At 36.8% G+C, this 18,927-nt stretch overlaps 1 protein-coding gene across 1 annotated transcript in view; it reads right to left on the reverse strand.

Annotated features, from left to right (window-relative positions):
* The window catches only part of nck2a (NCK adaptor protein 2a), a 57,537-nt gene extending 42,564 nt beyond the window's left edge, over nucleotides 1-14,973 (reverse strand). The window contains exon 1 of the mRNA XM_052566205.1: nucleotides 14,779-14,973. The gene's annotated coding sequence lies outside the window, so the exon portion shown is untranslated. The remainder of the gene's footprint in view (nucleotides 1-14,778) is intronic.
* Nucleotides 14,974-18,927: the final 3,954 nt, after the last annotated feature.

Consider the following 18,927-nt stretch of genomic DNA (forward strand, 5'->3'; position numbering starts at 1 on the left):
GGCTTTGACGGTGGCTTTTACCACTGCAGTGGTAGTGGATCAACTACCGTCGCTGGCACGGTGTGGATATCTATCTATCTATCTCTATATAAATAAAATAATATTTATTATATAATTTTTGTATAAAATTATATATCTCTATATATATCTCTATATCTATATATATATATATATCTATATATATATATATATATATATATAGATATATATATATATATATATATATATATATATATATATATATCCACAAATAAATAAATTATGCTTTATCATCGATTAACAAATTTGCATGTTTGCCTTAACACTTCCGTGAACACACAATCTGTAAAACGCTAAAATAAATATCAAAGAAATAATACAGTTAGATAAGAAGGTAGCCTAAATAAGAAAGTTACACCCTGTCTACCAGACGGAGTGATGTGACAAAATACTACAGAACTCATTATAATTAGTGATGCTGTCTACAATAGATGCGGCATGAAACGAAATGAATCCCCAACAGTAAACTACCTTGTCCCATTTATGATGTACTGACACAAAGCTTTCACTACACAGAGTCGTAGTTCACTGAAAAGCTAGGCAACATTTCCTAATTGTCAGTGAACTACAGCTCTGTGTAGTGAATGCCGCTCAATCTTAAAGCAGGTAATGGTGGTTTACTACTAATCACGGTACCGGCTTTACTCATGAAATGCGCATGACAATTGAATGCGATTAATTACACAGCCCTAATGTAAATTATGAATTATGTCACACTACCTAATAAAATAACTTGCAACTTTTTTTTTTCTCTGGCAAAGCATTAATGTGAATGTAATATTAAATTTTGGAGACTGACAACAGCATAATATAGGGCAAGAAAAGAGATTAAAGACCTGGGGAAATAATTACACCATACACTCACACTGCCAAATCCAGTACAGGAATGTGACATTCAAGCAAATCGACAAACACACTCTTGTACAGGAAATGGTCAGGTCAGAGTGCACATAATTTCCTTTGTAAACAGGGGGATGCATTTCAGCACTAGCTTACAGAATGTGATGGAGAGCCACTTGAAAAAGTAGGTTTGTGAATTGCAAAGGGAATTCTTTCTGGCAAACAAATCTAATGATGCAGCCTGGAAATCAGCTGAGTTTCTTTAGTCTACCATGTCTCCGAAGAAAATATTTCACCTTGGGGAACCAAACTGGCTCAATCTGCTTTATGAAATCTTTACTCATAATAAACAAAAGGTCAACAGTCTCCAAATCATAAGATGAAATACTGTAATGTTCTTGCAAACATTTCTTAATTGGTAGTTTATGTAAGTTTATGTTATACGCAGTTTGAAATTAATGGCACCATTGTGTGTTACTGCAGCCTCGAAAAAACTGCATCATGGAATTATTAAAGGGGTCATATGATGTGATTCAAGTTTTCCTTTCTCTTTGGAGTGCTACAAGCTGTTTGTGTATAGATAAGTTCCCAAAAGTTACAAAGACTAAAAACAAAACAAAAAAACAAAGAGATATTCTATTTTTAAAGTTAAAAAAAAAAATCTTTTAAACATGCCCCCACATTTTTACATCACTGTGTGGGAAGATTTGCACAACACCGTCCACATGTTCACGCTTTTATTCTTGCTGTAGTTTTGTTGTGGGGCTGCTCTGTGTTTCGTTGCAAAAGCGAAACTAACTGAACCTGGGAGAGCAACCTACAATGCTGGCTGTTCTGACTCACAGCCTGTAAGTATGTTTTCATATTTAAAGAATTTGACACGACTATTCAAACGTGAGTTTTGAGCAGTGTAGAGTAGTGCTTGTTGGTAGTCATTTCTCCGATTACAAAAGCAGATATTGTTTTTATGTTTGCACGGCACAATGCAATGCAACACGTAAAAAGACAGTATAAGTCATTAAAATCAGTAATTATGTCCCCACTGGATGCAACAAATGCCTCATTTGTAATGGGTTTTATTGGTTTTGAATCGTCGCACCAGTACACGGCATCACAATATGTTAAGGGGCGTAACATTTCTATCATATGCTTGAAGAATTTGACCAATCACAACAAACTGGATAGCTGGCCAATCAGCATACACCTTGCTTTTCAGAAAGAGGAGCTTTCAGAAAGGCGGAGCATATAGGACAGACAATAATGCACAGTATGTGGAAAATGTTTTTTAACCTTAAACCATATAAACACATTTCATTACACCAAATACACACAATAATGTTCCTTTTTAGTAATGTTATATGACCCATTTAATTATTTTGCCCACTGATTTGTACTAGAGATGGCTTTTTTCCTCTTCAGATCTCCTGTGCTCGTCCACACCCTTAACACACAAAGGAAGTAATTTGACTGAGTTTGCTTTGTTTAGCTTTTGTGAAGTTTGTGACTGTGTACGTGTGAGCGTGTGTACAAATAAATAGTACGGTAACATACCACATCGGTGAAACTGCAGTCAAACAAAACAACAGGAGATTTGGCAACAGCCCAAGACTCTGGTCTCCACAGTGCAGGTTCAGGTTAGGTCATTTCTGTCCCATTCATACTCATTTTTTCCATTCTCATTTATACGTACAGCACCAAGGCTCACAGAGATTTACCCCTCGGCTTCCAGTCTGTTACATCCATCAAAGCTGCGGCCCATACTCACATTCACAGCTGAGCAGTTCCAGGTTTGATGCTGTGCTGTTTAACCTCCAAGGCTAGAACCACAGAGCAAAGCTGTCTGAAAACACATCTAAAAACACCATAGGAAAACTTCTCATCATAAATCTATAAATAGCACTGATGCATGTATTTTTCCCCTTTCCCCTAGAATATCAAGGAAAATTCCCACCAACAATGACACAAGCTGGATTCTCCATTTGAGGCAGAAGGCCAAATGGAGACTAAATGTGAGTGTATAGATTAATTTTTTTTTTTTTTACTACTTATACTACTACAATATAAAGTAATTGTTTTAAAAATGTCATTTTCAATGTAATTTATTCCTGTGATGGCAAAGCCGAATTTACAGTTAGCCATTACTCCAGTAATCTAATTAAAAAAAAACATTATTCTTATCAAAGTTGAAAACAGTTGTGCTGCTTAGTATTTATGTGGTACATTACTTTGAGTAGAGATAAAAATACAGCATTTATTTGAAACTGAAATATTTTGAAAAAATAATACATTTCTTTACTGTCATTTTAATGTAATGGGTTCTTAATGTATTATTTCCTTATCTTTTTTTTTTACTGACCCCAAACTTTTGAACTATAGTGTACAGTATATTTGGAGTGTATATGGATATTATATGGAATAATCGGCTTTATGGTGCAAAAGAGGAAATATGTGGTTGACTATTGACTGGAAGACAACACCTTATCAATAACAAACTTTTTTTAAATAAACGTTATCAAAATGTTGTACTATAGTTCATATTTTTACATGGTAAACTGTATTTATGCACTATTTATACATTTGGAAATATAACATTTTTGGAGTCGCACCACATGATTTTGAACAACCTTAAACTGATCTTGCTTTGTCATAAAAACACAATCATGAGGGTCTACGGGCTTCATGTCTATCTCATTTCTTTGAATCCGTTACAAAAGTGGCCCTTTGATGGCTTTCAGAAAGGGTTTTATACCATGCTAACTGCCTAAAAGCTGAATTCTCTCAGGTGACTTTTATCCCCTTAGTCGTCTGGTTGATGGAGGACTAGTCAACTAGTCAAGCACATTCGTGGCATTAGCCCAACAAACACAAGCCTCAGCTTCATCAGCAAATATCTTCATGTGCTTCCACGAGAGAGTGCCGTGAGTGAGAAAGCGTGTGTGTTCTCTTTCTCTGTAGGACTCCTTTCCCTTCATGAATAAAGAAGAAGTGTTTTGCACACTCAGCCGACATGCAATACACATTGCAACACAAGCAGGGCAAGGCCAGTGAACACAGTAGAGAGAGAGTGCTGGGTACTTACACAAAGCAGTGGGCTGATGGGATCTACCACTGGGACATGGACAAAGGGGAGTCTTAACAGTTTAGCTAAGATCAGACACACACAATCTCCAGACATTCGAAGACGGCACACTTATGGACCACACGCAGTCTAGTAACTGGTGCATAGTGCACAAAATATAGCAATAGCTGTCTGAATTACTACAAACAATTTGGAAACTAAATCTCGTTTAGCAGAGCTTCTGAGAAAAAAAAAAATCTAAAATTTGCCAGGTTAAATCTTTAAAGGCCCCATAAGTCTCTAGTGCAGGTATAGGCAACATCGGTCCTGGAGTGCCGCTGTCCTGCAGAGTTTAGCTCTAACCCTAATCAAACACACCTGAACAAGCTAATCAAGGTCTTCAAGATTACTAAGGCCTCATCCACACTGAGGTTATGCTGTATTCGCATACATTTTGTATCGTATATGTGTTTCGTCCACATGAATCCAGAGTTTTGGGAGAGCGAAACCAATATTTTTTTTAAACCGGGTCCCAGAGTGGATAAATCTGAAAACCCCGCCCTTCCGTTTTCATGTGGACAGCAACAAAAACATGAACAAACACTGAATTAAACTTAAAATTAAAACACTGAATTTATTAATTAAAATTAACATAGATTAATAAATGTATTGTTCCATGTTCATTTTGTACGAAAATTTTAAACGAAAAAAAAATCCTGAAAAAAAAGGAATTTGCAAAAATAATTAAAACGGAATTTAGGAAAAAATACAACCGAATTTATAGGGCCCTATTTTATACTGTAAAGCAATCTATCACATGTATTACACTTACACATCATGATCACATGCTTTCTTAACCACTGTTTTCTCAACACGGTCATTTTTGTTGTTTAATTATTTTATTGAGAGAAAAGCCCTTCCATACATAAAGGACAAAAAAGAACTTTGTCATTAGTATATCAGGCCCTTAATCTGAGTTTGTGGGAAGTTTCTTTCACTGTCTATTGTGGCATCATTGATGAGCTGTGAACTTGGTTAAAGTGTAAATGGTTGGTCTGCAGAATAAGTTGCAAAGTGGACCAACCCTTATTCCAATAGTCAAAGTCTGAATACAAAGTTCATGCATGAGAGTTTTTGGATACATACTGGTAAGCTAGAAGCAGTCAAGTTAACTTTAGACTACATAATAAACATAGGTTCTGGAGCTAAAATCTGGAGCAAGTATATCTACAGTAAATTCTACTGCTGGGTCACAATGTTAAGCTTTAAAAAGTAGTTTCCAAGCACGAGTGACCTGCAGATTATGGCATGAATGAGGTTTGGTTAGAACATAGAGTTTTAAGACAGTCTCCCAAAAGGTAAAGAGGTACCAGAGGACAGAAAGAAAGAAAAAACCTTTGGGGAGAAGAAGTAAAAAGATAAACCAAGAGATAATGGTATTGTCTATCAGGCTCAGTCACAGTTTATAAGAAACTGGGTAAGAGTTCAAGCTGTTTTGTCTTTCGAAACAAAGGTGAAATTTATTAGAGGAGAAATTTCACGGAAACTGGTGGCACTGCTGAAGCGAATACAACCTCACCCATGTTTAAAGTTCATTTACGAGAGGGAACAGGTCCGGAGATGGAGAACATGTAGTATCACGTAACTCTCGATGTAAACACAGCTTAATGATAACTTATGCTGGGTCCTACAGTACATCCGTTCCCTGAAAAATTGAGATAAAGAAAGATTCCACGGTATCAAATTCATTTTCTCTGGCTTTCCAGAAGGGATTAAGGTATCCTCAGAAAGCTTGCTATGGTTTTCTCAATAAGCAAGAGTGTGTTTAGTTATATAGGGACCAGAGCTGAGGAGCATATTTATGATAATTATATATTCAATGTGAACTGATACAGTCAACTAAATTATAATGCACTTTTTATTTGCCCATTAGTGTGGATGGTTTCATATGTAAGGGCTTAGAAATAAATAAACCTCAACAGAAAAATCTTCACTAGAGCTGAGAAGCTTGATCATTTCCACCAATCAGTTTGTTTCAACTGTCCACTTCAGAGTATTAATAGAACAGCATTTTATGTTTTGTTTTAACAAAATTGTTTAGGCAACATTAGTTTTGCTTAAAATATATTTATTTTAGCAAAAACATACTCTGCTGTTCAAAAGTCTTGGTCAAATGTGTTTTTTTTTTTTTTTTAGCAATAGTTTATACAATCAGGACATACATTTATCAAAAGTAACATTTAAAGATGTTTATAAACCAAACTATATCTCAATGTAGTGTACATGGATTGATGTTTATTTCTATGTACTGTACAGAGCAGTTAATATTGGTGCATATACAAATGAGTAAATATCACGCAAAATGCTTTTTCCATTTTTGAAATGTCTTGGGCAACAATGTCTGTTTGGGCAAAATTCTACCATTTCAAACACCCAACAGAAATATAGAGAGCTTCTCAACTATTGTTAAAAGGTCCTCAGAAACACCCTTCATGCAAGCAGAAAACCAAGTTAATTAAATGAACTAAAGCAACAGCCATCAGCACCGCTCCAAACAAACCCTCTGACAAAACAAAGCAGCAAACACTTACTGCACCAACAGAATCAAACTTGACAGTGACAGCACACAAAGCTCAACTTCCTGCCTCTTGCTCTCCGTCCCTCTGGTACATCTTTGTTTGGTGTGTGAATCTCTCATGTGAACTCCTCCGTTCTTCCTCCTTTGCTTCTATCGCTCTCCCTCCCTCAAGCTCAATCTCCCGTCTCTTCTTCTATGCGGTTGACAGCACAAATCTGTGGTCATGACCTTTATTTCAGAGGCTGACTATGAGTGGTCAGGCCTTGGGCTGTGGAGCTCTGAAGCTATTCACACACAAACACACAGCCCCTGGTTACCTATTCATAGACAATTAACCTCCACTGTCTCCAACATGTGGCTATGGTCAACACATCCATTTCAATATCTATGTTCTAGCTTCTAAAACACTTGATATATAAAGATCAGTGTACTTATTTTTTAAATAAACATATCGATCATCATACAAAGTAATCATATCACTTCAGCAGATGTGGACTAAACCACTGAATTTGTATGGATTAGTGTAACGCTACTTTAATGTCGCTTGAAACTTTTGGACCCCATTGGCTTTCACTTTATGGACAAAAACAAGGTATTTGCTTTAAAAGATGCTACTTTGTGTTCCACTGAAGAAACAAAGTCATCATGGTTTGGAATGACATGAGAGTGAGTGAATGATGACAGAATTTATTTTTTTTTGTTCTAAGAATGCAGATATTATTATGCAACAGCCATTTTCATCAGATGGACAAAAACTTAAAGCTTCTAGCTACACCTGAGGACGCTTTCTGTTCTTCAGCATGGGCCTGTGTGAGCGAGGGGGAGGACAGGAGAAGGCTCTGAATCAACAGGGAAAGAGGCCGGCAGGACCCAAATCTGCTGCTCACTCCGAGCTGCATGAAGCACTTAGAGGTGGAGTTGAATTCACACCTGTCCCGCACCACCCAGTCCAGTTAAGAATGGCCATTTCTCTGAGGAAATTCAAAACTAGCCATGCAGTTAAGAGCCGGCGACCCTTAATTACAGCTCAAGAAGCCCTTCACAGGGTGTTTAAGACTGGACAATGAATTAATGATCAGTTCGGTGTAAATGGAAATAGGATGCTAAAAAGAAAGGCTAAACATTGTTGCTTCTGATTATGTTCTTTCCAAGCAGAAGGGATGCATCTGTGTACCTTTAAGAATGTGTGTGCAGAAAGTGCATATACAGTATATTTCACAGGGAGATGATGGAACCTTTTATAAGAAAGATTAGGACTGATATCTGCTAGTATGAGAAAACACAATCACCTTGCTAGACCAGTTTATGGAGAGACATGATAGAGGTTATAGACAGAACAAATAGACAAATAGTTTTCGGTGGCATGGTCACGGATTCGGTTCACTGGCCACCTGACGCATGTTGCTAAGAAAACTGGAAAGCACAAAGATGACAGGTTCCAATCAGATTGTACTAGAACTTCTGCAAGCCAGGATGTAGAAAGTTTTATCTGTCTGCCAGGAAACAAAAGAATGTCAAATAATATTTCATCATGATTTCTCAAGACAAAATCAATTCAATAGCTTTATTCAATATGTTTTATCTACCAAAAAGTAATTTGGTGCAACCGACAAACAAATGTAATTGAATATTTTTTTTAAGATGTAATTATGTTTATCAAATTATATAGGCCTTATAGAGAAAATAAAAGTTACAAATGAAAAAAAAAGGTGTCTAAGGTGCAAGACAAAAAAAGTCAAACTTAAGCAACGTTTTGACCATCAGGACTTCGTCATGTCAAAATTGTTCAGGTTGTAGTGTCATGAGGGAAAAAATATGAAGTTATTTTTGATTCAAAACAACTGAACACCTGTGGCAGTGCGATTTGTAGTTGTAAAGAAAAGCCACAGATGTGTATCAGTAAATTTTAAGTCACAGAGAGAAAAGTTTTAAGAGTTGCAAACCTGTAGACTTTTTTTCTCTCCCACAAACACAACACAACAGTTACACCTTCTCAAATTCTTCATTGCAGGTGTACAAATCCTATTCTACAAATCACACATTTAGAAACTCGTACGCTCACATTTTTGAAACTATTGCTGCAGTGAATGTGGTGCAAAACGCATTTACACACCCGCATCAAGAAATGTGAAGTCGTGGAGAAATGTTGAACATCCGCAAATCAATACGTGAATTCATCAAATGAGAGTTGCACACTTGTAAAATATTTTCTCAGAAATGTCTTGTATATTTTTCGAACACAAACACAAAGTACGTAACTACATCTGCTTGAATCTGCTGCGATGAATCTCAAACACCGTCTTTCGCTTTCAAGTGACAAGTTTCGCGCTCTCCCTTTTGCACCGAGATATTTGGTTCAAAAGTGATTTGTGCATCTGTAGAGGTAGTGGGCGGGACTGTTTAGAGATTACAGAATTTCAGCCACACAGAAGAGCTACTTTGGCTCGTTGCTGAGCATAGACTCATGGTGTCATATTCACATTGTTTTTAATGTCAAATATTTTATTATCTAAAATTAAAATTAATAAATCAATAAACAACTGCAAAACAGTGATTTGTCCTCTTATAGCCCCAGTCAGCAGAATAGTGTCTTCCTGTCTGTGGGGGTTTATAATTACCTGCAATACAAACCAAATTTTTTCATAGTTCTTGCTAGAGGAGGTCTGACAGTAAAAAGAGTGATCAGAGGATGAATGGAAGCAGCAGCCAGGGCTGCAATCCAGCAAAGACGAAACAAAGCCAGGAAGAGAAAGATGCTCTATACAGCTATATAAGTCTGTGATAGTCCCTGGAAAGCTTGTGAAAGAAAGAGGTTCAGCCAAGGGACAAAGTCTAGTTCAATTTCCCAGTGAGTTTTCACATGATGTAGAGCTCCTCTGTAAAAATCTCCTTAACTGCTAATAGTTACTCTTAAGAACATTCCCCATGGTCAACAAACCTTGCTCCCTTAATGAAAACACAATTAACAAAACAATGCCCTCGTTAAATAAATTGCCCTTTCTAAACGGATGCCACCACAATGGCACAGAACACCCAGATCGAAAACTAAATCTGCATGGAAAACATAGCTAAAGGAGGCTTCTGTACAAAATGGGAAAAAAGCCTGACTATGAGCTATAAACTTTGTCTTTTGTTGTGAATTTTGTCGTATTTAACATCTGGTCATCATCATAGTGTCATGTCTACAAGCCAGTAAACCATCGTCTTCTTCAGTTCACAGGTGGTAAAAATAAAATTATATGTTCATGCAACAATGAGCAAGTTTAATCCACAAACATATTAGACTTTGATGTTATACTCCGATTGGTCTGCGTAGTGCCACTTTGAAATCATCTAATTGTTCTAATTGTTCACTTTGAACACATCTAATTGTTCTGTAAGTTCTGTCACGAAATATCCGTCATTCAACCCAACCACATGGTTTGTGAACGTATGACTATGCCTGTAGGTTCGGTATCTTGAGGTTTGCTGTCAAAATTGCCAGTGTAAACGCAAAGTGGATCAAGACCAAATGTATAATATTCTTTTTTGGTCCTGACCAAACGAACCAAGAGAAGCAAACTACAAGTGTGAACGCACCCTTAAATTTCTAAAAATATAACACAACCTCACGGCAATTCAAAATTATTTTATGTTTTGAATAATTGGAGGCTTATTCATATGATTTTGTTTTCATATGAAAGGGTATTTCTAAAATTAGTTAATTTGCATACCATTACCATGTACAAATTCATGTGATATCTCCATCTCATAAAATAGTCATCTTTTTCCATAAGACTGCATTGAATTTTTGCCTATATGAGACTTTCATACAGTCATCTTTCCTAGTGGCTTTGCAGGCACTGAATATTCCATGAGGGAAAAAAAGCGTAGTTTTTTGCTGATCGAGAGGAACAGTCTCTGGAATAATGGACCATGATCGCTTTCACAGTCAAATCTCTTTAGTCTCCACATATGACCTATAAAAAACAGTGCTAAAGAGAAAAAAAAACATACGTGGCCTTTCAATCCCATCCAACCAGAGGAATAACACATTTCAGGAGCACCGCATTCTGCACAGGATAAATCCTCTTTCTCAGCAGAAGCACGTCAACCTATTCAGTTCCATCATTGCTAAAATCAGCTGTACGCATAAAAGCCGCTCCAGATTACAAATGATTATGGTAAAAATAACAAAACTCTGGCCTGACCTTTAACCATCATCTGTGTGCTCTATAAGCAGGGACGTCTGTCTCAGGGGCCGGCAATCTGGGCCTTCTCTTTCTATTATTTTGGGGAAAGATTACAATTTTCTGTAGGTCACCAAAAAAAAAAAAAAAGCTATTTCCAGCTAAAAGTCACAAACTCCACTGTGACATAATGTCACAGATGTGAGCCTTACTCTCCCCACATGATCTAAATTTACAGAACGATGATACGTGGTATTTTTGTTCATACCATCCAGATCCATTCTGTAGGTTTACATCAAGAGTTTAAAATAGAGTAATTTCACAAAAATGTGAGCACCATGAACATCAACTATACAAACTTCCAAACTTTTAGTGGACATCCACCCAGCGAGGGAAAACGCGTTGCTTTAACCACCAGTATGTGATAAATCAATACATTTACAAAATACTATACCACTAACTATCTGCGGTTACGCCGAATACTTGCATGACCCTGCCAAATCCATAAACACTATAATTACAGCCTTTTATAGAAAAGTTCAAGTACATTCAGGCCAGAGTTCCGAGGGAGCCAGTTGCGGAGATGTTGGCGTAAACCAGCTGAGAGACGCAGAAAACACTTGCCTTGCAAGATTTTTAAGCCGGACACAATTACCAACCAACGTGAACTATAATTTCAAACAAATCATGTCTGCAACTGCAAAACCAAACATGTCTCTAATTGACTGACTCATCTGTAAATCACCAAGTACCGCATTTCTGAACAAGGACTGACAGCACTAATAGATTTAAATCTCTTGCCTTTACAGACTGTAACTTAACATACAAAAAAAAAAAATCATAAATGATGGCAGATTCCGTCATTCGAAGACTGTGGACATACCAGTGAGCTAACTCTGAAAGTTTTAGCCATGTGCTAGAGATGGCAAAGCTCAAAATTGCCTCAAATTGAGAGGAACGGTTTGACTGAACAGTCTTTTGTTTGGGGACTGGTGGCTGGTACTGAGAGAGTAGCGTGTGCACAGCACATTCCAGAGGCCTGGTCCAGAAAACAGCACATTTGTAAATGAGATCAGTAACAGGAGCACCCGGGACATTTTTGGACTATTCTGGGACTATTTCAGGACTAAAGGAGAATTCAGATTCCTTTCTTATGCCACAGGGATACAAGGAGGAGCACACTGTAATGGCAGTGTTGTTTTCAAATTTAACCTAATAAGTGACACATTTCAAAACCTTTTACAACTGTTCTTAAATATGAATTGGGAAAAGATGCTTAAAGGGACAGTTAGCCCAAAAATAAAGATTCCGTGAGCACTTGATAATACCACTAGCAACTGCTCGGCCACCCTCTACATCACGAGTAAATCATTCGCAAATGTGACTAAATCTTCATGCTGGTTGCTAAATGATGTCTAATATTAGCCAATGGCTAATAAACTCTCAGATTTTACTCGCCAGTGTGTGAGTTTGAGGCTAAGTATAAGTTTAGCACATGTATATTTTCACTCGCCAAACACTCTGACTGAGCATTTCAGAGTTTCACTCTCAGTCAAGCGATTTGTACTGTTTTCCTGTTAAACTGATTGAATGTGCATCGCACCTGCATTTGACGTACCTTAAACTCTAGTGTGAAGGCGCACGACTCGGCGTCGCTTTGTCTCACACAAATGCATAGAAAGAGAGAGAGAGATAAAGAACTGACGCTCTGCATGTAAACTATATTCTTTGGTGTATTTTATTGGTGTAAAATAACAGCGTTCCCTTGGAATTCTTCAGCTTTTAAGAACTGCCGGGTTCTCCAGTAGTGGGCGGAGCTAATGCGCAAACAGCAATCTCATTGGCTGCAATCTCAGTCTCTGTTTTGATTTCAGCAAATCAGTTCAAGTGAACACACAAAACCTGATTAATATTCATGAATCCAGCAGCTTATTAATCCTTAGTAATACTTGGTGCATTTTATAGTTCTTATTAGTAGAATTCGTATCATTATTATCTTATCAGTATTTTTTTTTTTTTTTTACAGAAACACTGTATGACCAAAAAAGCACCACCCCGTCTAGTGATGTTCATTTAAAATGACTAATACGCATTTAAACATGGTTAACAAGTTTATTTCTAATTACTAAATTTATATTATTAAATAATACTTGATTATTATAATGCTTGACTGACTGATGTTAAAAGTTTGTTTTCAGATATTTAAAAGACCGTGCCATTTAATAAATGTATTTTTATATATATATGTGTGTGTGTGTGTGTGTGTGTCTGTCTGGCAAGTAAACAAAAACATGTACTAGCCACTGGGGATTAAATAGCCAAGGTGTGCATAAGAGGGTTGAATCTCATATGAGTTTGGAACAACTAATTAATGACAATTTCGGGTAAATGATTAAAAGTTGCACTGATAAAAAGCTTTTTATGTCTTTAGAAAAATCTAGAAAATATCCATAACATCTGCATCAAAATTCCCTGACGTTTCCAGGTTTTCCTTGCCAATGGGATCCTGTTTATGGCAGAATGTGCCTGGTGCATTACGTAAGCTCAGTTATGTTGTCTTTTGTTGCGCAATGACAGACACTACGTGACACTTACATATGAGTTTCATAATGTTCAGTCGTCATGACTCATGCCTAAGATTCCACTTACCTGTCAAAGCAAGGCAGAAACATTACAGATCACGACTCGTGAAAGAAACGTCAGTAATGGGTGTGATCAGAGTGAAACCTGAAATCAGTCGAAACTGAAAATTGACATATCGTACATTATAATCGATACATAACTCAAAAAGAAAAAATGCTGAAACACATAGGATTTGGGAGTTTTGTAAATGTGATAGGAATACAACACAAGTACCAGCGTTGCATAGAAAGTATAAGCAGGTTAGCTTTTCCAATCCTCTAAGGATGTTTCATGAGAAACTATAAAAATAGGATTATTGTCTTCATAGTAGCCTAGTATTTGAGCCACTTACAGCACATAAGCCGAGGAGGCGAAATCCTGATTCCTGACTGGTGTAAAATTCAATTATCATAATACTAGGAAGTATGCAAGTACCAAGAGTCTGTGAAGGGGAAATGGAAAGGAATAATATCAAGAACCTGACCATAAATGTAGAAAAACCACAACAACTGTAAATCACGAGAGACGCCATGTTTGCTTTGGGCATGAAAGAAACCATTTTAAAATAATAACAGCAATCAGACAGTGTATTAAATGCAATAAATCTTTCTCTGGATCCCAACTTTTCAAATGATCATCTTTAACTGCATTTAGCACATTCATTTGGCATCATTTAAGCAATGTCTTCATGTCATAAGGACAGCTTAAGGGTCCTGAAATATGCATTGAACATTAATCACATGTTTTACAATGTATGACTTAGTATAGGAATGTTTTTTTTTTTCTGTTTAGTGTCAATTCCAGTACAAAAAAAATTGTAAAGTAAAAGGGAAGCATATAAAATACAGCATGAGGTTTGAAGACCATTTAAGCCAATCTCACTTTACATCAAAATCCAAGTTTCATTCACTTCCAGTGAAGTAACGTTCACTTCTTGCCATGCTTATTCATTCATTACACTCTCACCTCAGTGTATAACATTTATATATAAACAATAAACTCCACTCCATCCAATCATCCCTCACGGCTCTGGATGTATATCAGGGAGAGCGGCTGTGGCTCCATGGCGCGGAATGACAATGGACATTCTCAGCAGCCATCATTTCATTCTCTCTCTAATAGGATGCATTAAAACAAAGACAAACCAAAAGAGGAATTTCAACTATATCGATCGACAGATGATCCTCACTGTTACACGAATCTGTGTCAAATCCAGCAACTTAAGGAGGCGGTTGAGATCTCTATTGTGGCAACAGAGCTGTTAAAGACAAAAGACGAGCGCGAGAGAGACAATCACTCAAAGTGCTTCTGTTTCTTTCTCATTTTGAAATGCACCATGTGAACAGATCCTCTCGATATAGAAACTAAATTAATACATAAGCGATAGGGATCACAGTTTTTGCTCGGAAAGCACACCAAGGCAACTTTAAGCGAGCCTTTATTACTCTATTTTAGTGTGTTCTTCTTCTTACCTTGCTGTAACTCCTGACAGATCGGGCTTTAGGAAAGCAGAAAAACACACTCTGTTTGCAGACTTGGATTGGTGGGACGATCCGTAGCGAATGTTAATCCTTTTCGGCGAGTTTTTGTCCGTGGGCCCAGGCTGCTGCTCTCTCTCTTACCCTCGGTCTGTTCAAGCTCTCGCTCTCTGCCAGCGCGAATCAATGCACGGGTGACGTCACCGCTGCCGAGAGAGCGAGGAGGGAGGCGCGCGCGAGAGCTCTGACGGTGATGTGGATGCAGGAGCTTCTCAGATATTAAATCACATTATAGTTTTTATAGTGAATGATATACTAATGAAGTATGGTAAAGATTCGAAAACGTGTAAGTTACTTCATGCACGAGAGCAGTGCACTTGTCTAATAAATTGCAGTAGCCTACATTTGATAGCCTTTTGGGCAGCAGGCAGACATGGGTGTCCCGAGTTCGAATCCACTCGTGGAAATTTTCTGATCTCTCTTCCACTTCGCTTGCTGTCAGTTCTGAATCTGATCAGTCCTATCTTAGTGGGGAAAATAAATATTTTGTAAAACTGTACTATAAATAATTATATGTTGCATTTTTTATATATTTTAATAATCTTAAAAAAAAATAGTAGGCTATTTGGTTAAAACAATTAACTGAATTAAAACGTTCTAAAGATTTAATTGTAATTTATTTTGGTTTAATTTTTAAATTAATAAAAAAATCAATCAATCAATGTAAATATATTATTAAGCAGTACTACAGTATACTTTATATACTGTATATGCAGCAGTAATCTATATTTATATTTATATTAAATTTTTGTATCTAAGCAAAATAGAAATCTCTAATTTATTGCTGTAGCATACATATGTGAACCTGGACCACAAAACCAGTCATAAGGGTGAGCCGAATAAATAAGTTTTCCATTGATGTATGGTTTATTAGAATAAGACAATATTTGGCTGAGATACAACTATTTGAAAATCTGGAAAATCTGGAATTTGTGCAGTTATATAACTTTTGCAGTTCACTCTACCAAAACAAAGAGTTAAGGATAGGGTAGTACACAGATGCTTCACAGGTTTTAAAAATCCTTCAGACACAAAATAGGGTCATGTGGTGATGCTGACAGGCCATGTCCTCCTTCTGATTTCTTTCAAGCTTTTAGTGAAAGCTGTAAATGTTTTCAGTAATGTATCACTGCACTGAACATTTTTATTCACTGGAACTATCATGTCTCCTGCCAAAACCTGACTGGAACTGCAGACTACACTGTAGTAGAATGTCATCCCGTCGTTGTCACATGAAAGAATGAGTCAGCCTGATTCACCGCTGAGATTTTTATAGTTTCAGGAGATGGAGGGAAAAACCCCACACATATTTATTGGATTTTGATGAAGGTTTCTCTCAGGCTGAAAAACAATGTTTTATTGGCTCAATAAGTGCCTGCAATGCAATGACCAAGAGTGCTGTCATCTGAATAGTTATCTACAGAGTACTGCGGCAATTTAATCATGCTTCTTCTCTTTAGTGGGATTAAATCATGTCTAAAACAAGTGATTGCTGTGAAAATGGGCTTAAGTAGGCAAAGTTCATCGCATTTTAAACAGCACTCTTAAAATAAAGGTTCCAGATAGAGGGGGTTCACAGCAATGCCATTAAACAACCATTTTGGGTCACCCAAAACAAAAACAAAAAAAACACTGTCAGGGAACAGCTATTAAAAGAGCCATGAATAACACTGTAATAATCTAAACAACCTTTTTTTCTGCTGTAAAGACAGAAACCACAGATGCCAACAGTTTAGAGAGTTTAGAGAACTGCCTAAAATGATAGCAGTGTCCAAGAACTAATACTAGAGTTACACAGTGTCACCTGTTTGGTGGATTGTGACCAAAAAATTGGTCAAAATGATATGCAACATTATCTGCCGCTTAGCAGAATCAAACTAGACAGATGCCATTATGGATTACACAACACAATATGGTCTATCTAAAGCAAATGTATTTACATACAGTATATCTGCATCTCAGCCAGCCTTCTGTGTTGTGCATTCTCACAGCCGGGCATCAGGCCTAATCCTGTGTTTGAGGAACAGCATTGTGATCCTCTGCATGTTACGGACTGAATACATGGATAATGGCTCGTTCCAATCATGGATTTGTGCCTGACACATTATAATTTCACATGGTAAAGCTAAACATAGTGTAACACAATATTTCAGATTATCGTTTAAGAGAGTCTATGGCAAAAATGGACACAACAAGACCTATTCTTTTTTAATCTGATCATTATAAATTGCAGAAATTATTACAAATCATTTGAGGCCTTGTGACAATGCCTGATTGAAACAACTGTTGTTGTTTTATAATACCTATTCTTTCACTTAGTGTTTAAGAAAGAAAGAAAAAAGTAGTATGCCGTATTCAGTAAGCATAAGATAATATTCCATTCTGAACACAGACTCAATATGCATATTACCCTGCTTCATCAGGACACAGCTGCATCAGAGCTACAACAGCCTTGCATGCCATATTTATTAAACTAGCCTGCATAAACAGGTTACTATGTATGCTGTTTCAGCAAACATGGGTGAGTCTAAGAAAACTGATGGCAATATTAATATAATAACTCCTTAAGATTTTCAGAGAATCCGCTAAGAAACAATAAAATGAAGGCCTTGTCATATCACACATGCTTGCATGATTGATTTTGCCTGCATGACCTAAGATCAAAATACAGTAACAATTACTGCCATGAAATGTCCTATTTTCCTATACATATATACAGTATATGTGATAGGGACCCGAGCGATCACAACTAAAGAGGATCGCATTGAGACGTAAACACAAGAGCAATGTTGGAATCCAAAAAGGTGTTCATTTTGAGCAGATGTGCAAAATGTACAAAATAATATGAGCAACAGTTAATTAATTTAATTTAATTTAACAGTCTAAAAACTGGAGCTAAAAACTGGAACTGCATGGAACTGAAAATAATACTAAAATAACAAGGCTGGCGTTTGCCGCACTTAAGCAGCATTACAACAACCCTGTACCCCCATGCTACTAGTGATAATCAGCCTCCATCATTCCTGCTCTTACTAACTGGAACATACCATTTTTAAAAATATAAAAACTCTTGCCTCACCTTGATTAAGTACATAAGAGTTTAGAACAAGACCTAGAGTTAAATATGTAAATAAAATACAAATGATGTATAAAACAAATAAATATGTGCACAAACCTTACCTAAAACCGCAAAAGCTAGAACTTTCCACAAGTTTGGGCACTATTAAAACAATGCACAACTCAGCTAACACAAGAAATAAACACCAGCAAAGCACACAAATATTATAAATTCATAAGAACTAAAATCAGTGATAGAAGACAACTGGTAAGTCTCTCTCTCTCTCTCTCTCTCTCTCTCTCTCTCTCTATGTCTGATGGCCATTTTAAAAATACTGTGACAGTTTCACTGCATTTTACCAACAAAGAATGACAATGGCTCGACCTCAAATTGAAAATCAATTTCAATAATAGAAGTGGTTTGGATGTTGTCGTTCCTCTAATGGGAAGACAACTAAGTAATTGAGGTCAATTACGCAGTGTTTTCTCTGTGTGATGAATTATTGGGCTGTGCACAGAAGCAAAGTAAATCAAGTGACAAAGTTAACTGACTAATGGGATCGTTCCAGGATTTGTAAAGAGAGCATTGCTCACAATTAAGAACCATTAAATGCAGCCATGATTAATAGTTTCAAATTAATTTGTAATGAACGTTTGGGCCAGTGGTTGTCTTGTTTGTTACCATATCTACAGGTGCTATAATGGTTTAAGCAGTTTATATGCGGAGGTGGAGGTCTTTTACAAAAGAACACAACATGGTGTGTTCATGGTATCAACAAGGTGATACCATTCGAACACGAATTTTCCCAATGTTCATAACGAGTGTTCCCATTAGTCACGGACTCGAGTGCATTGATAAGAGCTGCTCTCCTGCAGCAGGGGATTATGGAGACCGAGAATAATATTAAGTGAGGCCAGTCAACATTAACGGGGAAAAGTCAACAAGACAAACACAGACTAAAGATATTATTTGGTCGTTAAGCTATATATTTTACTTGATTATATAAGCATGGCAATTAATCAAAT

Source organism: Carassius gibelio, chromosome B9 (assembly GCF_023724105.1).
Source record: "Carassius gibelio isolate Cgi1373 ecotype wild population from Czech Republic chromosome B9, carGib1.2-hapl.c, whole genome shotgun sequence".
NCBI lineage: Eukaryota > Metazoa > Chordata > Actinopteri > Cypriniformes > Cyprinidae > Carassius > Carassius gibelio.